This window comes from Lutra lutra, chromosome 7 (assembly GCF_902655055.1).
Source record: "Lutra lutra chromosome 7, mLutLut1.2, whole genome shotgun sequence".
NCBI lineage: Eukaryota > Metazoa > Chordata > Mammalia > Carnivora > Mustelidae > Lutra > Lutra lutra.
In genome coordinates, this window is record NC_062284.1 from 9144696 (window position 1) to 9169828 (window position 25133).

At 46.3% G+C, this 25133-nt stretch overlaps 1 protein-coding gene across 3 annotated transcripts in view; it reads left to right on the forward strand.

The window, feature by feature from the left end:
* The window catches only part of KLHL25 (kelch like family member 25), a 93623-nt gene that overhangs the window by 36354 nt on the left and 32136 nt on the right, over positions 1–25133 (forward strand). Inside the window, exon 1 of one of the 3 annotated variants that reach the window (XM_047737873.1) lies at positions 22920–23060. The exons of the other annotated variants lie outside the window; for them this stretch is intronic. The gene's annotated coding sequence lies outside the window, so the exon portion shown is untranslated. Of the gene's footprint in view, positions 1–22919; positions 23061–25133 lie in introns of those variants that run through there. 3 annotated transcript variants of the gene reach the window in all.

The window sequence follows — 25133 nt, forward strand, 5'->3', positions numbered from 1 at the left end:
GGAAGTTGCTACGGCCAATGTCAAAGAAGTTACTGCCTGTGTTCTCTTCTGGAGAAACTATGGTTTCAGTTCTCACATTTAGGTCTTTAATCCATTTTTAATTTATTTTTGTGTGTGGTGTAAGAAAGTGGTCCAGTTTCTTTCTTCTGCCTGCTGCTGTGTAGTTTTCCCAACACCATTTGTTGAAGAGACTGTATTTTCCCATTGGACATTCTTTCCTGTCTTGTCAAAGATTATACCATAATAGTGCATTTATTTCTGAGTTTTCTCTTCTGTTCTTTTGGCCTGTGGGTCTGTCCTTGTGCCAGTAACACACTGTCCTGATGACTACAGCTTTGTAATACAGCTTGAAGTCCAGCTTTGCTTTTCTTTTTCAAAATTGCTTTAGCTATTCAGGGCCTTTTGGGGTTCCATACAAATTTTAGGACTGTTTGTTTCTAGTTCTGTGGAAAAAGCTGTTGGTGTTTGGATAAAGATTGTATTAAATGTGTAGATTGGTTTGGGTGGTCTGGACATTTTGGCAATATTTGCTCTTCCAATGTATAGCATGGAATGTCTTTCCATTTGTTTGTGTCATCTTCAATTTCTTTCATCAGAGTTCTATAGTTTTCGGAGTACAGGACTTTCACCTCTTAGTTTAGGTCGATTCCTAGGTATCATCTTGTACGCAATTGTAAATGAGAATGATTCCTTAATTTCCCTTCCTGCTGCTTCGTGATTGGAGTGTCAAAATGTAACAGATTTCTATATGCTGGATTTTATAACCGACAACTTCCCTGAATTTATCAGTTCTAGCAGTTTCTTGGTATAGTCTTTCACGTTTTTGCAACTGTATTTGTAATAGTGAGAGACAGGACCCAAACGTCATCAGTAGGAATGGGTTGAATAAACATTGGGACCTCAAAACAAAGCAAAGCTCGGCAACTTTGCAGAAACACGAAAGTGCACCTACAGATGGCTAAGTCTATCTCCATGATACATTGTTAACAGGGGAGGAAAAAGCAAAGCACAGAACCGTGCTTAGAGTATGTTACATTTTGTATAAGGAGGGAGGAAATATAAATATAAATGCATATATTTATACTTTTTACATAATAGAAGAATAAGACAAAACCAATTTTTTAGAAGATTTTATTTATTTATTGGCAAGAGAGAGAGAGAGCAGGAGCAAGGGCAGAGGCAGAGAGAGAGAGAGGGAGAAGCGGACTCTATACCCTGGCATGGGGCTTGATCCTAGCACACTGAGATCATGGCCTGAACCTAACTCAGATCCTTAACCAACTGAGCCAACCAGATGCCCCAAAACAAAATCAATCTTTAAAAACTTTTGCCAAGGGTCACCTGGGTGGCTTAGTGGGTTAAGCCTCTACCTTTGGCTCAGGTCATGATCCCAAGGTCCTGGGATTGAGCCCCACATCGGCTCTCTGCTCAGCAGGGAGCCTGCTCCCCCCACCCCAGCCTGCCTCTCTGCCTACTTGTGATCTCTGTCAAATAAATAAATAAAATCTTTAAAAAAAAAAAAAAACCTTTGCCAAAAAAAAACACCTGTGCCTAAATGCTTACCTAAAACCAAATCTTTAAAAAGCTCACTTAAAAAAACAGAGATCTGCAGATTCAATGAAAAAGCAAGACCTACCGATATGTTCTTTACAAAAAACACTCCATAAACATCAAGAGGAAGAGAAGTTGAAAGAAGGTTGAGGAGACACCTATAATACACAAGCAAAGCATAAGCCAGCTGGTGTGACCCTAAACATAACAGGCCAAGGGAACTTCAAGAGACAGAATGTTACAGGAGATCAAGCAGGACATTTCCTTCCAGTAAGAGCATCAATTCATCAAGAAAACATAGCAACCTCGCGTGCCCCAGAGACACAAACGAAATTTGACAGAAGTGATTTTCCGAAGCATCTGTTGCAGTTAGAGGAGGCTACATCTCTCACTTTGTCACCTTCAGAGCGTGCCTACAGTTGACAACCGGCCACCCTGAGTTACTTTTTTAAGGCCCCTCATGCCATTACCAATAGCCAGTGCCATCCACAGTGGTGGACTTATCACTGTCCCCTAGCACCCAAGTCCCCCAGCCACTGCAGCAATAAATGCCTGGCTTTCCCCTCTCCCCGTAGCTCTGAAATTCTTTCTGCTTTCAGGGGTCACACCTGTTCTCAACTATCTCGGTCTGAACCTCCCAGACAGCCAAACCTGAGGCAATCCCAAGGAGCTGAAGGGTTTTTCCGGGGTGGGGTGGGGGGGATTGGGAGGAGGGGAAGAGGGAGTGACACAGGGAAGGGGGGAGAGCCATTAGGGAGGGTCCAGTGCCAGCTGGCCGTCGCCTTAATGTGTACTGTCCTGTGGGACCATCCGTTCCTCCCCAAAGTCTGTCCAGGAGGGGAGAAAGGGGGAACATTTGATCCGCTGGCTCTCATGTCCACGGTCAAAGCTTGGCCCTGGAGGTTGCATCCAGCGGGGACCCATGATGTCTGCCCCTTCAGCATCAGCAGGAAGCCCCCCGGGCATGGGGGAAGAAGAATCACAGAGCAGAACACAAAGGGAGACGCTGTCGAGGCGTGTGTGGTGGTGGTGGTGGTCAGAGTCCATGAAAAGATGCTTCTAGCAGCAACAGTTAGAACAGGACATCTGAGAGAAAGAATCCAGATGGTACATAGGAGGGATCTGATCCAGAATATGTACAAAACCTACACCAAACAGTACATTTAAATATGAAATTTCAAATGCTTTCCCCTCAAGTTGGAAAGAAAACAAAGTTGCCTATGAACACCATTTCTATTAACAATGTACCTGGAGTCAAAGGGAGTTCAGGAAAGGAAGAGAAGGAAAAAGGAGCTACAAGGATTGGAAAGGAAGAAATAAAGCTGTTATTATTCATGGAGAATACAATTGAATGCTTACAAATGCAAAAGAATCTGTACACTAACCATTAGAATTAATAAATTAATTTATTGGGAACCATGAGAAAAAGTTCAGTTTAAAAATCAGTTTGGGGGCACCTGGGTGGCTCAGTGGGTTAAAGCCTCTGCCTTCGGCTCAGGTCATGATCCCAGGATCCTGGGATTGAGCCGGGAATCGGGCTCTCTGCTCAGCAGGGAGCCTGCTTCCCTTCCTCTCTCTCGGCCTTCCTCTCTGCCTACTTGTGATCTCTTGCTCTCTGTCAAATAAATAAATAAAATCTTAAAAAAAAAAATCAGTTGTATTTCTAGATAGGAGCAACACACTGACAAAAAATGAAATCTTACATGCCATTTATGACAGCATCAAAATCATCCAACACTGTCTGGCTCTGAAGCCCATGGATGTATGATAAACACCTCAAGGATGATTACTTTAAAAGGCAAAACAAAACAAAACAAAACAGAAATACTCAAGGCTCTGGAGCTGTGACTTTCCATTTCCTTTTCACTTTGTTCATGTTGTTCACTTCTCCCCCTCCAGGTATAGATCCTGTCTACTTTAGTGTCTCTCCCTGGGAGGTATGATCACAAAGGTGGTTAAGACCTGTCCCATCCATCCAAAGAACACTAATTAATGGTAGAAATAATGCCACGAGACTGCTTCTGAAGGCCTCCTGGGGAAAAGCCAGGCGCGTTCCGTGAGTGGAAATGGATACCATGCAGGTAGAAGCCGCAATCCAATGGAAGAGTTAAGAGATTTTACAAACTCTTGTAAAATGTGGATCTGGAGACTCAAAGTCTCGGGTTCCCCTTTCCTTCGATGTCGACTTGGTGGTAATCAAATCTGCTCTCCAACTTCAAAGTCAAAGGGGAGAAGACTTTTGCTCACTTTGAGGAAAAGAAGGCTTCCAACGAATCTGGGAGAACTTCCTTGGGGCGGGGGGGCTGGAAGCTACTTGAGTACCATCACCCACCCTCATACCCAGAGCCCCGGGACCTTGCCTCCCACCCTTCACTCGCTTTGTCAACTGCCCCATTTTGTTTGTCTAAAATAAGTCTTCTCTGGGCACCTGGGTGGCTCGGTTGGTTAAGCATCTGCCTTCAGCTCAGGTCATGATCCCGGGGTCCTGGGATCAAGCCCCAAGTTGGGGTCCCTGCTCAGCCGAGAGTCTACCTCTCCTTCTCCCACTACCCACCACCCCCCACCGACTCATGCTCTCTCTCTCAAATACATAAATAAAATCTTTAAAAAAAGAAAATAAGTCTTCTCAGTGTGGTGTTGCTCCCATACATTGCACACTTCTCACGCTCGGCCAGAACGTTCTTTGGGACTTCAGAAGCCTGTCTTGGTTGGCTTGTTGGACTCCAGGGCCTTTAACCCACAGGGCACTTTGGTTTCAGTGACTAAAGCTGACAAGCTTTTAAGGGACCTACTGGGATGTTACAAACCAGAAGAAACACATGGACTCTAAATATTAAAAAAAAAAAATCAATATAAATACATATTTAAACGTCCATAAAACATAACACTAGTCAGCTAATCAATTGGAACTGTAGTCAGCTCGTCCTTGGTTTGGTATGAATTACAGTCAGCATGGCTCGTGGGCGCATTTCAATGTGTGTTTTGGGGCGGTGCGTTCTCTCAAATGAGGAACACTCGTGCCCTTCTGAAGTCTTCTGTGGCCTTCCAGAACTCCCAGCGTGGGCCTGCAGATTAGGACACCTTCTGAGTTTCACAGGGTGTTGATTAAATGAGACCCGTCAGAAATTAAAGCCCTTGGAAAGAACAAGAAATATCTGCAAAAATGCCAATACATATTTTTTAAGGTTCTTTGAGGACCCCTTCTGTCATTCTTTATCCCCTCTTTTTTTAATATCAGAGAACAAGGCACGGTTCCTTGGAGACACATCCTCCCCCACCTCCCACTCCGGTTTCTCTGCTCACCAGTCCCACTCGAAATCTGCCACCTGCGTCCAAACAAAACTCAAGCAAGGGAAAATTTTCTGGCATTTCTCGTGCTCCGTGGAAACTTGATTTTTCCAAGGTTCCCACGCGGTGTTACACTCTACTTGCCAAGACTAGGAGCAACTGATTAAGAATCAGTGCCCTTGGGGCGCCTGGGTGGCTCAGTGGGTTAAAGCCTCTGCCTTCGGCTCAGGTCATGATCTCAGGGTCCTGGGATCGAGCCCCACATCGGGCTCTCTGCTCGGCAGGGGAGCCTGCTTCCTCCTCTCTCTCTGCCTGCCTCTCTGCCTACCTGTGATCTCTCTGTCAAATAAATAAATAAGATCTTAAAAAAAAAAAAGAATCAGTGCCCTTCTGTCCATTGTCATCTGTCCCACTGGAACCCTCCCCCTCCCAAACTCCCTCAAATTTTCCTGGAATATTTAGCTCTCAGTGTTCTCCATGACTAATGAAAGAGGGCTTTTCTTTCTGTCTTCTTCTGTCTTTTTCATTTGAAAGCTCCTTTTGCCCAAAGCTGGATACTCTCTCATTACTGTTAACTCCTGGGAGGAGGGTGGTAATGACAATCACAACACTAATTATTGATGGAACTTACTCCGGTCTGCTGATGGGGCAGCCAAGAGTGGCAAAGCTGTTTGAGAAGCAACACAAGACCACACTCTCTACATGGGATTTTTCCAGTGGTTTAGACTCCATATTGGACTTAGGAATCCATATTCCTAATCTCTAGCAGTTATTAGAGAATAATGTGATTAATCAAAGTTTTGCTTATGATAAAAAAAAATTCTTTCCCTGGAGTGTTAGAAGACCTTGAGTCAGGAAGAAAGCAACAGATGCCCTTGAGGGAGGCAGCGTTTCCCTCACACTTCCCGCCCCCTTCTGTGGAGTTACGGAAGTACAGAAAGAAATAGGGATTTTATATGCTGCTCCCCAAAACTGCTCCTTCTCTTCTGCTCCATTTCTGAGTCTGACATTGCTCCTTGATTCACTCTCTGAACCTTGGAGTCACTTCAGATTTCTTTCTTACCTTCATTGCTCCAGCCAAAGTCAGATGCCCTATCCGTGAACTGTCTCAAGCCCGGACTACCCTGTTGCAAGTCACTTGGTCTCCCTACCGGGAGCCTCTACCCACATACACTCCAAAAGTTGAGGCTTCCTACCTGATAGTCTATCCGGTTAAGGAAATTTCCTTCTATGATTAGCAACTTTTTTTTTTTTTAACGAGAAGTATTAATTTTACCGAATTTCTTTTTTTTTTAACCTCTTAAACTCAGCACGTGAATTCGTGCTGATTTTAGCGATATGCTGTATCATATTAATGTATTTTCTATTTTTATGCCATTTTAACCCTCCCGAGATAAACGCTACTTCCTTGTGATAGCAGATAATTGTTTTCAATTGAATTCAGTTTGCTAGTGTTTTGTTTGGGATTTTCACAGCTATGATTTTCAATAATTAGGGGTTTGCAAGGCAGTGATTTTCCAACAGTGAGCTGCACGGCCCTTCGTTTCCATGGAGGCCCTAAGTGTAGCTGGGGGCGGGAGGAGGCGGTGGGGGAGGGTAGTGAGAGCCAGTAGGTCACGCCACTCTCACTCTCTCCATTCTCCAAACCAAAGACGCTTTGTGTTTTAAAACCTCTTTTATACATGGGGCTTCCACACGGAGCTTTAGTATTTATTCACATCCTCTGAGTCAAAATGAATTGGGTGGTTTTCCATCTCATCATATATGCTGAAACACTTTAAATAGCATGGAAAATGATATGTTCCCTAAAATCATTTCGACTTGGATCCTTTTAATGGGGGGAGGGGTGTAGTAAGAGGGTCAGTAACTTTAAAGACCCTTCAAACTGAAGTTGATCTGAGATAATTGTAGATGCCCATACAGTTGTAAGAAATAATACAGAGAGCTTCTTTATTACTTTGCCCAATTTTCTCCAACGCTAACATTCTCAAAACTATGGTATAAGACCATAACCGGGATATTGACTTTGGTATAACTTATCAGTCTTTTTCAGATTTCCCCAGTTCAACTTGTACTTGCGTGTGTGTGTGTGTGTGTGTGTGTGTTAGGCTATACAGTTTTAGCACTGGTGTGGGTTCCGGTTTTGATGAGCACAGTCAAGCTACTCAACACTCAGTCCCTAAACCACTGGAATCCTTCACACTGCCCTTTTACAGTCAGACCCACACTCCTCTGGCACCCCTTCCCCTTCCCCATTTCTCATCCTTAAAAATCACGACTATGTCCTCCATTTCTAAATTTTTTTCATTTCAAAAGTGTTATATGAATAACATTTTTCATACAGTGTGCGACCTTTAGGAATTGGCTTTTCTTTACTCGGCCTAAGTCCCTAGCAGTGCGCCTGGCTGACTCAGTTAGTGGGACATAAAGCTCTTGATCTTGGGGTTATAAGTTCGAGCCCCATGTTGGGTGCAGAGATAACTTTTTTTTTTTTAAGATTTTTCTTTATTTATTCGACGGACAGAGATCACAAGTAGGCAGAGAGGCAGGCAGAGAGAGGGGGGAAGCAGGCTCCACGCTGTGCAGAGAGCCTGATATGGGGCTTGATCACAGGACCCCAAGACTACGACCTGAGCCAAAGACAAAAGCCCAATCCACTGAGTTACCTAGGCACCCCACAGAGATTACTTTCAAAAAAAATAAAATCGTGGGCACCTGGGTGGCTTAGTCAGTTAAGCCTCTAACTCTTGGTTTCAGCTCAGGTCATGATCTCAGGGTTGTGAGATCAGCCTCACACCAGGCTCTGTGCTGGGCGGGGATCCCGCTTAAGATTCTCTCCCTCTGCTCCCCAACCCCCTCTCTCTCTCAAAAAAAAAAAAAAAAAAAAAAAAGAGGACACCTGGGTGGCTCAGATGGTTAGGCGTCTGTCTTTGACTCAGGTCATAATCCCAGGGTCCTGGGATCGGGTCCCTCATTGGGCTCCCTGCTCAGCAGGGAGCCTGCTTCTCCCTCTCCCTCTGCCATTCCCTCCGCTTGTGTCCTCTGGCTCTCTCTATCTCTCTGTAAAATAAATAAATAAATAAAATTTAAAAAAAAAAATCTTTAAGAAAGAAAAGAGAATCTTAAAAAAAAAAAAAAAGAAGAAGAAGAAGAAGTCATCCCTGGCTACTCATCTAAGTTGTTTCACGAACCAACAGTTTGCTCCTTTTCACTGCTGAGTACCGTCTGTGGTATCTGTTCATAATGCACGGTTTGTCTAACCACTCGTCTGCCGAACGACATCTGCGTGACTTTCAGTTTGGGGCTATGACAAATGAAATGGCTATGAACATTTGCATATAGGTTTTTTGTTTTGTTTTGCTTTGTTTTGTTTTTTATTTATTTATTTGACAGACAGAGATCACAAGGAGGCAGAGAGGCAGGCAGAGAGAGAGGAAGGGAAGCAGGGCTCCATCTCAGGACCCTGAGACCATGACCTGAGCCAAAAGCAGAGGCTTAACCCACTGAGCCACCCAGGCGCCCCTGCATATAGGTTTTTGTAAGAACATCAGTTCTCATTTCGCTGGGCTAAGTGCTCAATTGCTGGGTTATATAAGTGCATATTCAATTTTATAAAAAAACGCCAAACTCTTTTCCAGAGTGGGGATACCATTGCACAAGCTCACGAGCGAATGTATGATTGTTTTAGTTTCTTTATTTCCTCACCAGCATTTGGTGTTAACCCTATTTTTGATTTTAGCCATTCTGATAGGTGGGTAGTAATAGCTCACTGGGGGGTGGGCTTTTTTAAAATTATTTTTGGAGATATAGTGGACGTATGACATTATGTTAAATTTCAGGAGTTCACTGTGGTTTTAATTTACATTTCCCTGATGGCTAATAATGTTGAACATCTTTCCATATGCCTGTTTGTCATCTCATACTCTTCCATAAAATCCAATATTCATGTCTTTTGCATGTTTTCTTTTTTAAGATTTTATTTATTTATTTGACAGAGAGAGAGAGAGTTAGCAGAGCAGTTAGCAGAGCAGCAGATAGTGAGGGAGAGAGGGAAGCAGGCTCTCTGCTGAACAGGGAGCCCAATGTGGGGCTTGATCCCAGGACCCTGAGATCATGACCTGAGCCGAAGGCAGCCACTGAACCAACTGAGCCACCCAGGTGCCCCTTTTGCATGTTTTCTAATTGGATTATTTGCCATTGCTTTGACTGCTAAGTGTGGAGACGTCTTTATATATTCCAGAAACTAGTACTTTGTTGGATGTGGGTTTGCAAGTACGTTGTCCCCTGTGCACAACTTGTCTTCGCATTCTCTTCATATGGACTTTCACAGAACCAAAGCTTTTGGTTTTGATGAAACCCAATTTGTCACTTTTTCCTTTCATGGATCCTGCTTGAAAGTGTCAAGGCTAAGAACACTTTGCATCGCCCTAAATTTTGCAGATTTTTGCCTATTTTTTCAAAAAAAAACATTACAGGTTTTCAAAAAAAAACATTACAGGCTCCAAAGGTGGAGCCTTTGGTTGGTGCATGTGACTCTTGATCTCAGGATCATGAGTTTGAGCCTCATGTTGGGTGTAGAGATGACTTAAAAAATAAAATCTTGGGGCGCCTGGGTGGCTCAGTGGGTTAAAGCCTCTGCCTTCGGCTCAGGTCATGATCCCAGGGTCCTGGGATCAAGCCCCGTATCAGGCTCTCTGCTCAGCGGGGAGCCTGCTTCCTCCTCTCTCTCTCTCTCTCTCTGCCTGCCTCTCTGCCTGCCTGTGATCTCTATCTGTCAAATAAATAAATAAAATCTTTAAAAAAAAATAAAAAATAAATAAATAAAATAAAATCTTAAAAAATAAATTAAATAAATATGTAAAATCTTAAAAAATAAAAGATTACAGGTTTATGCTTACATTTAAATCTATAATGCATTTTGAGCTAACGTTTATAAAAGGTGTGAGATTAAGATTGAGATTCTCGGGGCGCCTGGGTGGCTCAGTGGGTTGAGCCGCTGCCTTCGGCTCGGGTCATGATCCCAGGTCCTGGGTTCGAGCCCCACGTCGGGCTTTCTGCTCAGCAGGGAGCCTGCTTCCTCCTCTCTCTCTGCCTGCCTCTCTGCCTACTTGTGATTTCTCTCTGTCAAATAAATAAATAAATAAATCTTTAAAAAAAAAAAAAAAGATTGAGATTCTCTCTCCTTTTTTTTTTTTTTTTTTTGTGCCTATGGACGTCCAATTGCTCCAACACCATTTGTTAAAAAGCCTGTCTGTCCTCCCTTCATTGAATTGTTTTTACAGCTCTGTCAAAAAACGATTGAGGGGCGCCTGGGTGGCTCAGTGGTTTAAAGCCTCTGCCTTTGGCTCAGGTCATGATCCCAGGGTCCTGGAATTGAACCCCACATCGGGCTTTCTGCTCAGCGGGGAGTCTGCTCCCGCCTATCTCTCTCTGCCTGCCTCTCTGCCTACTTGTGATCTCTCTCTGTCAAATAAATAAATAAAATCTTAAAAAAAAAAAAACAGTTGATCATACTTGGGTGAGTCTATATCTAAATTCCCTACAATCTGTAAGTCTATCCCTGTGCCTTTTTTTAGTCTTTTCTTTTTTAAGATTTTATGTATTTATTTGAGAGAGATGGAGATAGCGACAGAGATAGCGAGAGAGAACACGAGCAGGGAGGAGAGGGAGAAGCAGGCTCCTCAGAGCCTGACGCGGGGCTCCATCCCAGGACCCTGGAATCAGGATCCGAGCCCAAGGCAGACACCTAACTGACTGAGCCACCCAGGAGCCTCAACACACAGTCTTGAATACTGTAGCTACATAAGTTTTGAAAGGTAGACTTTCAGGTAGTCTACTCAGGTAGACTGAGTTTTTGTATCCTTCTCCTTCAAAATTGTCTTGGCTATCCACTTCCTTTGACTTTCCATATGAATTTTAGTCTAAGCTTGTTAATGTCTTTAAAAACCTTGCTGGTGCGTTGATAAGAATTGTATTAAACCTATCCATCAATATGGAGAGAAATGACATCTTCACTACATTGAGTCTTACAATCTAAAAACATAATATATCTCTCCATTTTCATAGTTCTTCTTTGATATCTTTCATCAGCATTTTGCAGTTTTCAACATGCAGACCCAGTACCTGTTTTGTTACGTGTAGAAGGCAGCTAGTTCATCTTCACTAGAGGGGCTATGAATGACATCGTGCTTCTATTTTCCCTTTTTGCATGTTCATTGTTATTGTATAGATATACAATTGATTATTCTGTATTGATCTTGTATCCTGTAACCTTGTAAAATATATTTATTTGTCTTGGAGGGCTTTTGTGTGGATTCTTTGGAATTTTCTATGTAAACAATCATGTCACCCATAGATAAAGCTAGTTTTATTTCTTTCTCCTTAATCCGTATACCTTCAATTTATTTTTTCTTACATGTGTGCAATGGCTAGACCTTCCAGTACTGTGCTGAGTAAGAGTGATGAGAACAGACATCTTTGCCTCTTTCCCAGCTTAAGAGGAAAAGTAGTCTTTCACCATTAAGTTTAATGTGAAGTGTAGGATTTTTGTAGGTGCTCTTTGTCAAGTTGTAGTGATTCTCCTTGATTCCAAATAATTATGAATAGGTGTTCGATTTTGTCAAATACTTTTTATGTATCAATTGATATCATAATATGATTTTTGTTTTATTAGCTTGTTCATATGGTAAATTTCGCTGTTTGATTTTTGAATGTCAAACAAACCTTGCATACCTGGAATAAATCCCACTTGGTCATGGTGTGTAATTAGTTCTTTGTATATGTTGCTAATATTTTGTTGGAGAGTTTTTTTCTGAGTTCATGAGAGATATTGGTCTGCAGTGTCCTTATTTGTTTTGTACTGCTTTTGGCATCAGGCTAATAATAATAATCCCATAAATTAAATTGGGAGGTGGTCCCCTCTCTTCTATTTTCTGAAGAAATTATGTGGAATTGGCATTAATTCTTCTTTAAATGTTTGGTAGAATTCTCCAGTGAAACTATCTGAGCCCGGAGATTTTTTTCTGGGAGTTTTAAAATAATTAATTCAGTTTCTCTCATGGTTATAGGATGAGTCAGATTGTCTATTTCATCTTCGTTGTGTTTGGTAGTCTGTGGTGTTTGAGAAAATGGTCCATTTTGTCTTAAGTTGTCAAATTTACCACTGCATAATTGCCCAGAGTATACCCTTATTATCTTTGTAGTGAAACATCTACAGTCCCCTTAATTTTAAGAAAGAGAAAGATTTTGTTACTCTATTGTATGTTACAAAAGAACCAGAGACTGGAATGCAGGGTTTTTTTTTTTTTTTTTAAAGATTTTATTGACTTGTTAGAGACCGTGCATGCATAAGCGGGGAGGCAGCGGAGGGAGGGAGAGAAGCAGACTCCCCGCTGAGCAGGAAGCCCAAAAAGGGGCTCAATCCCAGACCCGGGATCATGACCTGAGCTGAAGGCAGACGCCCAACTGACTGAGTCACCCAGGTGCCCCATGGAAAGCAGTTTGAATGCAGCTAACCAATGCCTTGTATTATATGGCACCGCCATATTCAGATTTGTTTTTATTTTGAAGTTGTTTAATATTAAAGATTAGAACTTGTAGGGGCGCCTGGGTGGCTCGGTCAGTTAGGTGTCCAAGTCTTGGTTTCAGCTCAGGTCCTAATCTCAGGGTCTTAGGATCAAGCCCTACATCAGGCTCCATGCTCAACTGGGAGTCTGTTTAAGATTCTCCCTCTTGGGCGCCTGGGTGGCTCAGCGGGTTAAAGCCTCTGCCTTCAGCTCAGGTCATGATCCCAGTGTCCTGGGATCGAGTCCCGCATCGGGCTCTCTGCTCAGCGGGGAGCCTGCTTCCTCCTCTCTCTCTGCCTTCCTCTCTGCCTACTTGTGATCTCTGTCTGTCAAATAAATAAATAAAATCTTAAAAAAAAAAAAGATTCTCCCTCTCCCTCTGCTCTCTCTCTAAAATAAATAAATAAATAAAACCTTTTTTTTTTTTTTTAATTAAAATTTGTAAGGGTGCCTGGCTGGGTCAGTCAGAGGTGCATGTGACTCTTGACCTCAGGGTATCAAGTTCAAGTCCCACATTAGGTGTAGATATTACTCAAAAATAGTATCTTTTTAAAAATGTTTTTTAGAGGCACCTGGGTGGCTCAGTGGGTTAAAGCCTCTGCCTTCGGCTCGGGTCATGATCCCAGGGTCCTGGGATCGAGCCCCACATCAGGCTCTCTGCTCAGCGGGAAGCTTGCTTCCCCCCGCCCACCTCTCTCTCTCTGCCTGCCTCTCTGCCTACTTGTGATCTCTGTCTGTCAAATAAATAAATAAAATCTTTAAAAAAAATGTTTTTTAATTTGTGTTCACAGGACACTCCAGGTCTGTACCCTATAAGCACGGATTCTGTGATTTTTTTTTTAAAAAATTATCATTCTGGAGCCTCAAAAAAGCACTGTAATTCTGTGATTACTATTTCCTTCCTTCAATTATTTCTGGAACATGCCACACTGATCTTTGTTACTTAAAAAAATGAGTTTTTTACTCTCTTATATGTTAAAGGATCAATAGAATCTGTGGTGATGTCCCCTGTTTCATTCTTGCTATTAGTAGTTTTCATCTTCTCCCTTTTTGTTCGTGAATCTTACTAGCGGCTTATCAATTTTTTTTTTTTCATTTTGTTCCAAGGACCAGATTTTTTTTTTAAGATTTTATTTATTTATTTGACAGAGAGAGAGTTTCCCTATTTTCTATTGCACTGGTTTCTTCTCTTGTCTGTATTCCTTCCCTCCTCCTCCTTACTGTGGATTTTTTCTCCTCTTCTTCTCTTGGTCTGTTCAGGGAGGAACTTGGGTTATTAACTTGAGACTCTTTCTCATGTCCAACGTCAGCAGATAGTGCTACGAATCTCCCCCTCTCTCCTCTGCTCTCACTGCGTCCCTCATGCTGGGATATGTTGTCCTTTTGTGGACATTCAGTTCTGTGTCTTTTTCAATAGCAGAAGTGTACATGATTCATTGCCCATGACCCACTCTCATCCAAGTGATGAACAGCTTCAGTGGCATATGGTTTTCAACCACGTCCTGCATCTAAAAAAGGAAAAAAGAAAACACAGAGAAATGCTTCCAAACTCAGGTGTACATCTGAGACATCGTGCTCAGACAGCCTGCCAACTGTGGAGGAAAGTCAGGAAGAAATTATGTTGGAAGAACGGGGTGTAGGGAACGTTGTTGGCCAGCTGTGCGTGTAAGTTTCCTGCTTTTCTTCTATAAGGGAGAAAATTTGGGTCACTTTCTCGCTGGCGCAGCACCAATCAGTCCTCTTTTATGTATGCCGAACGGCATCTTGCGAAGACCTTGGTTTCTCTGTTTACAACAGGTTTTACAGGGCATTGAACTTCTGTGGCTTTTAACACTGTATCGGCTTAGCAGATGTCTTGTTGAGGTTGATTGTGTTGTGATGTGTTGTGTTGTTTTTATAAAATTTCTTTTGAGACTTCCCTCTTGACCCGTGGATTATTTAAAAGTGTGTTGTTTAATTCCTACATGTTTAGCGATTTTATTTGTCTTTCTGCTATTGATTTCTACTTTGCTTCCATTATGGTCAGAGAACACACTCTGTGCGATTTCAGTGTCTCTTTTTAGTTGACGTTTCTTTCACGGTCCAAGATATTATCGGCGCTAGTGAATGTCTCATGGGCACCTGAAAGAGAATATCTACTCTGTTGTCAGATGGAGTGTTTCATGAATGTGAATGAGAGCCTGTTGGTGCATTGTGCTGTCCAATCTTCTCCATCTTTGCCGACGTCGTGTTTGGTAGTCCTAGTAGGTTGCTCTATCAGAGAGGGGAGTGTTGAGGTCCCTAACCAAGACAGCCGATTTCTCTGTTTCTCCTTTCAGAGCCCTTGGGTTTTTCCATCATGTATTTTGAGGCTGTTCCTGGAGGATTGACCCTTTTATCAATAACTTGTAAAATCCCTTCTATTGTTGTCGAGCCCTCCCTGCTTTTCACATACCTTTGAGGTAGCTTTGACAACCTAAATTTTCCCTCCAGATCACGGAGGCTCCCCAAGTATTTTGTTACACTGCAGCATATCCTGTATGTATGCATACATTGTGTTTTTACAGGCATACAACATAAACAACGATCTGCAAACAGCATGTGGTTCAGAGCATTGCTTTGTAAGATTTTATAATGTACATAAATGCGATGGGACTCTTTGTATCCATTTACAAGTTGGTTTTCTCACTCAACACCGCTGTTTTCAAGATGTGTCCATGTTAACACATAAAGATACCTCATTGCTGTGTTGTAACCTTTTGTGTGAATAAACATTAACAGTTTCTCTGCTCAAGTGGTTCTTTATGTGATGGGAAGGCCTATTATGGGATAGACCTGGGTAGGGTCTGTAGCAGGACAACAACCAGGAACCAGTCATTTCTTTTCCTTTTAGTCTTCTCACCTCTCCCAGCAACACCCACTCCCCATGCCCCCAGATCCCCATGGTCCTCCTTGGGGAGGACTTCTTTTCTGGAAGCTATCCCTGCGATTTCCCCCCATGCCAGTTCTTTGTTTTCGCCTTGGAATGCTTTCTCTGCCCCTGTTAAACTTGACTCACCCAGCAGGGCCCAGCGCAAACGCCTCCCAAACTCATCTTTCCCCGCGCTGTCACCACATTATATCCGAATCTCTACAACATTCTTAGTCTTATTTTGCAGTTCAAGAATCTTCTGCCTCATTGGGCATGATTTGTTTTCTTTTAAAGGATAAGATGATAATTTATTCACCTCTGAGCCCTGTCTCCCTCGGGAACTGCTCATCTCCCAGCATTGTGCCTAGAACATGCTGAGCATTTGATAAACATTTTGAAATCAACCCATCCATGAACAAAGCCTCTGGCCTTTAAACAACTCCTAGGTGTCATGCCTACTCGGCTATGCATGGACCCATTTGAGCACGCTACAGAATTGCAGGCGCACACTGTCGTTTTCCCTGGAGAAGTTCTTCTGGAGCCAGGTCCAGGCATCCTGCAGTCCTGTCCTGGCTATATTTCTCCTTCCTCACAGCTTTCATGGATGCCAGGGAGAAAGCCTCGGGGCTGGAGGCCACCCCCCACTACCACAACCAACTGGGTGGGACAGATTTTCAGGGGTGGCAAGCGAGAGGTACATGACTCCTGTCCCCCCCACCCCAGCTAGAGAGTTATCAAAGCCCACCTCCAAAGTTAGGATGATATTCCCAAATAATGACTATAATTAATTGAACACTTACGCTAAGTAACTCAGGGACATTCCCTGGCACTTTGCAGACACGTAGTTGTTTTTGTTTTGTTTTTGTTTTCAAAGATTTTATTTATGTATTTGAGAGAGAGAGAGAATGTGAGAGAGAGAGAAAGAAGGGGGAAGGTCAGAGGGAGAAGCAGATTCCCTGCCTAGCAGGGAGCCTGACGCAGGACTTGATCCCTGGACTCCAGGATCATGACCTGAGCTGAAGGCAGTCGCTTAACCAACTGAGCCCCCCAGGCGCCCCTCCAGACATCTAGTTGTAGCTGCTGCTGCTGCTAATATCTTTGGGGTTTATTTGGTCCAAGACTCTGGGCCAAGAGCTCTATACAAGTTGTTTTTTCTTATTTTAACCTTCTCAAGAATCCTATAAAGTAGAAACTATATATTACTTTTATTATCATTCCTATTTTACCGATGGAGAAACTGAGGCTCAGAGAGCAGAATAACCTGGTCATGGTCACACAAAAAGTGGCAGAGGCAGAAAGCAAACCCAGGTAGTCCTGGCTGGCTCCGAATGCCATTCTCTCCTCCCTCCCCGACTCCCTTCCTTTATTAAAGGTTGCATGATTTTTAATTATACAGAGAAAACCTGATTATATGTTTTAAAACTCCAGGCCACATGGAGTTCAAACCTCCTTTAACCTTCCCTTTTTCCCACCCTAATCTGCATGGGATTTCATTTTTTAAGCTTCTGACTTTGCTTTTAAATTCTTTTTTGGTGAAGCAATAGATGGCACAGTTCAGAAATCAAACCGTTCCGGGGCACCCGGGTGACTCCATGGGTTAAGCTTCTGCCTTTGGCTCAGGTCATGATCTCAGGGTCGTGGGATCGAGCCCCGCATCGGGCTCTCTGCTCAACAGGGAACCAGCCTCCCCCGTCTCTCTGCCTGCCTCTCTGCCTACTTGTGATCTCTCTCTCTGTCAAATAAATAAATAAAATCTTTAAAAAAAAAAAAATCAAACCGTCCAACTATCCAGCACCGTCTCCACGTCTGTCCCTCACGGGCCCCACCACCTGTCCTCTCCCCACCGCCGCCTGCGGGGGAAACCACTGGGTCCCTTTTCTGAATGTCCTCACACAGTGTCTTCATCTACATGCATGCTTTTACAAGCGTACTTTCTGATTTTTTCTCACTTGGGGCTCCAAAGATAGCCCAAGATAGCCCACGATACCCACGGCTTTGCGTTTCAAGGGTTGTTTATTAACCATTGTTCCATACTGTGTTTTGCCTTCTGGTTTCTGGGAAGGAAGGGAGTGGGACAGGCCACAGCCCACATTTCTAAAAGGAGGCGTTTGTTCTGTGATGTTCTCTTATCTTCCTTCCTGCGGCTCACTCCCACTGTTCTGTCCCCTCCTCCGCTGCGGCTGCCATCACAAGCTGGGCCCCGGACCTCAAAGTCTCCTCCGTGGTGTGTCTGTGGGAGCCCCCGACCCACAGACGGCCACGGCCACCCCTTGGCCTTCCCATAGCGCCAGTATGCCCTGTAAGGCACAGAAGCACAACGATGCTTTTGATAGCAAGTAAGCGTCTAAATGTTGGACTTTCTGATTGAACTCGGAGAGCACATTTTGGGGAAGGGGCTTCATGGGGACCACTAAAGGGCGGCCACCACCACTTGGGCTGGAAGGAGCAGCCAGCTCAGAAGGACTTCTTCCTCATAGAGTTCCCCACCAGGTGAAGGCAGGACACCCTCCACCCTCCGCAGCCTCCGTCCTGGCCAGACCCAGCCCTGCCCTGCTCCCTTGTGCACCCAGAGCCGAAGCAGTGACTCATTAGTGACCTTGATCCCAGCTGCTCCCTGAGAAGGGCAATCACTGACACCCGGCCCCTCCCTTGGGGGCCGAAGCTGACAGAGCCATCTCTTGCCACAGCCCTGCCCTGGGCAGCCCCGTCAGACCAGGAGTTCCGTCTTTAGGGAGCTGGACCCAAAATTGAAGATCCAACTGTGAGATCAGAAACCACCGGCTGAATGGTGACCGACACTGCACCCGAAGGTACTGGGAATTCACCCCGAGTTCATGGAATAATATTCATTGTGAGCCTACCACATGCCAGACACCGTTCTAGGTCTCTAAATGGAATGGCTAGCCAGGGTCCCTGCCCGCCTGGAACTTCCACTCTGGGAAAGCAGACAGCTAATCGCCAGGCCAGATAAAATGTACAGGTGTGTGTATGTGTACCGTCACTGTGTGTGGGTTTGTATTGCCAACCGGGAACACCTGGAGACACCAAGCTGGGTTCATCATTTGTCATAAGGGCACAGACCACTCACCATGGTACAGGGGTGTTAGAAGAACCTCCATAGGATTTAGGCATTGGGCAGGTGGTTTGGGGAAGGGCCCAAGGAAGTAGGGTTTTGCTCTAGATTGGGTGCTGGAGAAAGCAGAGTTGAGTATATTAGGATAGGGAATCCCCATACATCGTATCTGAAAAAAAGGAGACCAGATCAAGGTCCAAGCTGTAATTAATAAACAGCACTCATAGTAACTAGAAAAGGTGGATGGTTGGTATTTTGTGACTTGCGACATGCTTATTACTTGCTGTGTTGAGACATGATTATGGAGTGGTCTTGCTTTTGTTTTGACCCAAGAGTGGCCTTGTCTGATGCCAATGTTCTGTGAAATTCTTTGTGTTCAATGGGAGAACGCCAAGGCCTAACTCTACCTGCAGGGTCAGCTTCTAGATGTTGGGGCTATTTCCTGCTTTTCCCCTACCTTCCCCAATATATAAATATATAAATAAGATTTCCATTAGAAGTAAGTACTAGGGAGTAAGGCCAGGGATCCCCAGGGTGGGGAATATGGGGATGTTATAGAGATGGTCAGGTAGGCCTGTGTGGTCAGGTAACTAATCTGAACAGAAACTTAAAGAAGCAGGGGGGTGAACTGTGTGACCATCGGGTTGGGGAGAGCTTTCCCGGTAGAGCCAGCAAAGGCAGGGGCCCTGCAGTGGGAATGGGTTTGGCTTGTCTGACTGAGGCCTGGCAATGGGGTCAGGGGTTCCAGAGCAGAGCAAGGGAGGACAGAGAGGTGGGAGATGATGTGGGAGAGGTGGTCCGGGCCAGATCAGGTCAGGACAACATAAGGGGTCCGGCCTTCACTCTGAGATCCGAGGATTGCGAGGGGAGGACAGCCACAGCACATTCTGTCCTTAAGCTCCCTCTGGCTGCTGTGTTGAGAACGGACTCTGGGTGGCCAGAGGAGAAGGAGAGACATGAGCCAGACAGAGGCTCTGATGACCCAGGGAAGAGATGACAGTAGTTTGGAGCAGCCTGCTGGCAGCCGTGAATGTGATGTGACTGGCTGGCTCAAACTGGTCAAGGACTGTAGGTAGGTAAGGGAGCGTCTTACCTAGACTTTTTATAGGAGCAAAAGATTGAGTTGCTGTAGAGTCAGCCCTGACAGGTTTTCTCTTTTTTCCGCTTCGAAGGCAGGGGCATCCACTTCAAAGATGGCTATCCGGAATAAATACACCCGCAGCCACATCCCAGCTGGAGATATGAGCCAGGCCACCCCGCTCCCCCAGCGCTGCCCCTCCCCACCGCCGCCCCCTCCCCCCCAACACTGAAGCTCCTTTGTTTTGGAGATCTTGGTTGGTTTCAGTAACTGACCATTTGGGCCACTTCTTTTTTCTCTTCCTGCTCTTTAAATTCCAGCTTTTATGTTTGGAATTTACCAATAAAAAGTGAGCCCATGAAACCCTAGCCGTCCCCCCCCCATCCTAAATCCCAATAAACACAGAGCTGCAGGCATATGTTTGCTTGCACTCTCTTTCTCTACCTGGAAACTCGCTATGTGGCCCCAAAGGTGCTATGTAAGATCCATGTTCTGCAAGTAATACATTTACATTTTCAAAGTTTCCTGATGGTTGTGGCTGAAGGGTATCTTGCGATCATAAGAGCCACAAGGGCCATTCCAGCCATAACACTGGAAATTGACAGGAGGAGCAGGGTATGTTTTGCAGGGTAGTGTAGCAGGAGCTCAGTGGGGGCATGTTAGGGTGAGGTGCTCCTAGACATCCAAGCTGAGACATGGAATAAGCAGCTGTACCTGTGGGTCAGGAGTTATAGAGAAGTTGGGGTGGGAGTATGAATTTGGAATTTGCCAGAGTTTAAACAAACATAAGGCAGGGTCCTATATGAAATCGCCTGGAGTGTGAATGCATGTAGAGAAGAGGTCTTAACTTCTGGAGGTGACTCCAATACGGGGTCATTTGGGAAGTGAGGGGGAGTTCAGCAGAGGAAACTGAAAAAGGAACATCCCAAGGGCAGAAGAACCAAGAGTTCAATCATCTATTAACAAGTTTGCATTTCATTCTGTGTTGTATCTCAGAATTTCTAAGACTTTAGATTCTGAGCCACCAGAAGACTGGACAGATGACAGCAATAGGAGCAAAAGAAAAAGGTGTCGGCTGAACTGTCCATTGACATGAAGAACCTATTCCCTCTTTTCTTTCTTGGTAAAAGAGCCCTGACTCTGTTTAGAGAGGCAGTACACTCTGCTTAAATGGAGCTAACATGGTTAGGAGGAACACATCTGCTCTTCTGCTCTATCCCTTCCTGCCCCTGAAATGTGGATGTTATGGCTGGAGTTCCAGCAGCCACCTTGGACCATGAGGCAACTGGAAAATGAAGCATTAAGGTTGGGGTATTTCTACTGCTTGATAACTGTGGAGTCACCAGCCGTGTTCTGGATGACTTAACTTCAGATTTATTTTGCATGAGCAAGAAACAAACTTCTGTCTTTTAAAAATTCATAGTTATTTTAGGTTTTCTGTCACATGTAGCAAAAGCTAATTCTAACTGATAGGAGATTTGTTCATAGGATTTCAAAACTGTGTAGACAACTCGTGAGAGGAAGCAAGGATTCAGTATGTCATAATCCCCACTCTCCCAGAGCTTCCTGTGCAGTGGGGTTGACTAACAGGTCATAAGCGGGTCATTACAACACGGGGGTAGGGACTGTGATGGTGGTTATGCTCCTGGGTCTAGAGTGAAGACTGAGACAGATGGCAAAGCAAGCTTCATCTCCTCTTTTCCTCACAAATCATATCTAAATTCAATAACTCAACACGTGTTCTTGGTCTGAATTTGTTCCACTGCCGGCATTTGATTTTAATATATTCCAGTACCTAATTTAAGCCGTGGAGTTGAGGAGGGGGGAAATGATAATGCAGACTCGATTTTAGATGCTTGGCACTTATAATCTCAGAGAACCTGAATGGAATAATAAACAATGGTTATGAGCTTGCTAGGAATCCATTTTGTATGCGGAGTTTCATCCAACCAACAATTATATAAATACTCTAGCTCTAGAAAATTGGTGGGATGCTAAAACTACAAATGTGATCTGTGTCATTTCCCTAATGGGCCAATTATTTTGATGCCTCCTTTTCCCCTTGGAGGCATCTTAACAGCACACTTGGCCAACTTCTTACTTCTGGCCAACACTGCTCTTAAATACCAGAACCCTCCTGCCTTAACTCTCTCCAGATCTCCAGAGACATAAACCTATATTGAGCACTTCCTAGGTGCCAGGCCCATATGCTCTCTTATTTAATCTTTACAGTAACCCTGCCATAAGTTCTAGAATCCTCCTTTCACCAGGAAGAATCTGACACGCCGCCTGAGCAATCTGCCTCCAGCCCTCTCCAGCTCCTGAGGGTAGAGGCAGGATTCAAATCCAGATCTGGTTTCCTCTGCTGTCCTCTCTCTCTGCACCATACAGTTTCCCCCAGATGTCTTCCCTGCTGTCACCTCGCGCCCTGAAGTCTCTTTTGTCCAGACAGGTCTTTAGGCAGGGGTTCTCCTTCCCAGCTTCCACCAGACAAAATCCCACCCCCTCTTCCAAACCTTCTGGGTGCTCCCCTACCCCTCCATAAACCTCAGACCTCCTATCAGTGTGACCTCTGCTTCCTGGGAATTCTCCCCGCCCCATAGCACTTGGGACTTTCTATACTTTACTGGGGCTTTTCGTATCCTTAAGTAACCTATCTTATTTTCGATTTTCAGTCGAAGAGAAAAAAGACATTGATTGCACACTTAACCTTGTCGTAGGAGTTCTTGTCCTCTAAGCCCGCCGTGTTACCGATGAAGAAGCGGGGCACACAGTAACCTGAGGTCCTGGAATGAAATGCAAAACTAAAAGACAAGAAGTTGAAATTATTGGCCATTGCTCCCGTTGGGATATTAGCATATGGCACAGGCGTCAATCAAACGTTTGTGGAGTGAATTAGCGAATGGACAAATGAATGAACGAATGAATGAATATTTGAAGAATGGCTTACATAAAGAACTTAGTGAGAAATGGTATGGATCGGAGAGCTGAAGAACCCTGAAAAATACATATTCCAAGTACTTAATAGGGTTTAGTGGCTGCAGAAAACCCCAAACATTGAAACAAACCCAGAATAAAACAAAAGGGCTTCCCTAACACTTTCACAAGTAGACGCGTGGTTCCGCGCACCCGGTACAGAAGAGGCATTTGCAATCTACACAGTTCTCTCCTTCGGAAAGCTCTAGAACACCGGCGGGTTTTTGTTCCTAAACTTCGGCCGCGGGGGCGGGCGGGCGCCTGTCCCTTTAAGAATCTGGTCAAAGTCTTTTTCCTCTCCCCGCCCCGCCCCCTCGCGGTGCCGGAGCGGCCCGGGCGCCCCACCCCCTTCTCCCCCTGCGGGCTGAACTACGGGTTCGGCCGACCATCCGTCACAGAGGCGCCGCTTCTGATTGGCTTCTCTCCGGGAAGGCGGGGCGGGAAGGCCTGAGAAACTAGTTTGTTGGCGGCGCCCGGGCTGAACCGCAGCGGCGGCGCGCTCCGGCTGTGGCGAGCCGGGGGAGGGGAGCGGCGGCGGCGGCGGCGGCGGCGGCCCGGGCTGTGGAGCCTCGCGCGGGGCCTCTGAGCGCGGCGGCGGACCCGGGGTGACGAGCGCGGCGGGCGGCGGCGCCCCCATCGGTGAGTGGCGGGGCCGGGCCGGGCTGGGAGGGGGACGCCGGCCTCGGGCGGGTCTAGCCGCGCGCCCCATTCTCCGGGCTGGCACTTGTCACCGTCACCCTCTCCCCCGGGTGGGGACCGGGGGTGCGGGGCCCTGCGCGCCGCGCCGTGGGAACCCCCGGCTGAGGGAGCCCCCGGGGGGCCGCGTGCCCCGGCAGCCGCGGCGCCGTCCTCGGGGCCCCGGACCGCCCCGACCGCCGCGGGGTCTCGGGGGCTGGAGTCGGGGACAATGGTGGGTGGGAGGGGGCTGGCGTCGGCCACCTCCCCTCCAGTCCCCGCGCCTGCTCCCGCCCCGCGCGTGCCTGCGGATCCGCGAGGGGATCTGCCGAGAGTTCCCGGCGAGGGAATGAATTGTTTTGCAAATGGATGTTGCGCGCGGGAGCTGCAACTCTTTCCCTTGGGAGTGGTTGATTCATTGAGTCCGCAGACTCTCTTTTTAAAAAATTACTATCGATCCTGGAAAGAGGAGGCTGCTTGTGTGTGAGGATGTGAGCGGCTGGGCTCCGCGCTCGGGCTGGGCGAAGTCCCCGCGCCCTGGACGCCGAGGGCCAGATGGCCGCCTGCCTCGTGGGGGCGAGGGCCGGGTGGGGGAGTTAACCAGGGCAGTGTCCCCCGTCCCCGTGCCCCCGGCCGCCCACGCCCTGCCTGACGGGACCCCTCGTCTCCGCGTGGAGAGCTGTGGAGCAGCGGGGCAGTGGTCACACGCTGCTAAGTCCCACCCACCTGCCCACCGAGGCGGCGCCCCCCTGGCAGGTCCGGAGCGAGCCTTCTCCGGCCTGGCAGTCCTCTTCCCCACATCCTGCCCCGGCTCCTGGACCGCATTTGGGCACGCCCCCCGGTTCCTTCTTTTCCTCCTCTAGTTGCTTGAGAAGCTTTTCCTTTCATAGACTGTACCCCTAGGGGCAGCGGACGTTTTTTTGTGCCGCCGCTTCGAAGTCCCCAAGGTGCGTTTTCACTCTCTTTGTGCAAAGAAAAGTCTTTATAAAACCCGATCAAAGGGATTGGGGTGGAGGGCGACCCAGGTCCCTGCAGTTTTTAGCTGGGCACTCTTGGGTCCTTCTGACTTGCTTTGAGCAGGAGAAAGGCTCCCAGAGCTTTGGCCGTCCCTGGTGAGCCAGGAGGGAGAACACCAGGTGTCTGGGCCTTCTGGTTTCCACTTTGGCCATGTGAAGAGTGAAGTTGCCGAGCAACGGGGTGTGGGGGGGCAGAGGGGGGGAGGCAGGAACCAACCAACCCCCTCACCCCCATTCTTATCATACACCAGACTATGGTGACAGTGATGTGGCATCAGGTCCTTTGGGACCCTTGACTTCAGTTGACTAATTGAGTCTATGCCCTGACTTCCGTCTCCCCCTTCATAGGTGGGACTAATGCTCAGTGGGCCCGGGTGTGCTGTTAGGATTCCTAGGGACTGTTGTTAAAGACTCGCATTTGGGGGCTGGGGGCAAGTGGGGAGTAGGACACAAGGTCCATCCCACCCCGGACAGATTTGGTATCCTTCTGAGACCAGGGGTCCTGGGGTCCCCAAGCTGTACCTGAGGAGGGTGATGGAGTCAGTCAGTCTTCTGGGTCTGGCAGCCCTCTTGGTCTTGAGTCATTCTGTTTGCCAGGAAGTGACTCCAGGGAGGTTGCTAGAAGGAGGTAGAGAGAAATGGTAGAAACCTTCATCCTGGGGCTCGGGCTGCAGCTGGATTTATGTTTGTGGTGCAGAGAGAGGGGCTGCGGGGGAGCTGCACACTCAGCATCTGAGGCAGCCTCTGCAGCCCCTTCCTCCCTAAAAGCCACTCAAACCTCTGGGCACCCAGTGTGGGCGGAGGAGAGCAGGAGGTGGAGGAAGATGACCCAGGCCTGGGACTTGGAGGTCTGCAGCAAAATCAGGCTGGCTTCTTCCCTTCTACCACACTGATGCTCCAGGGGGCTGGGGAGGGAGTATTTCTCAGTGAGCGATTTGTTTATTCATTTGTTAGTTGACTAATTGAGTCTATGTTGGAAGGGCCTTGATCAGGGCCCTGTACTCTGGGAGCTCCTAGACAA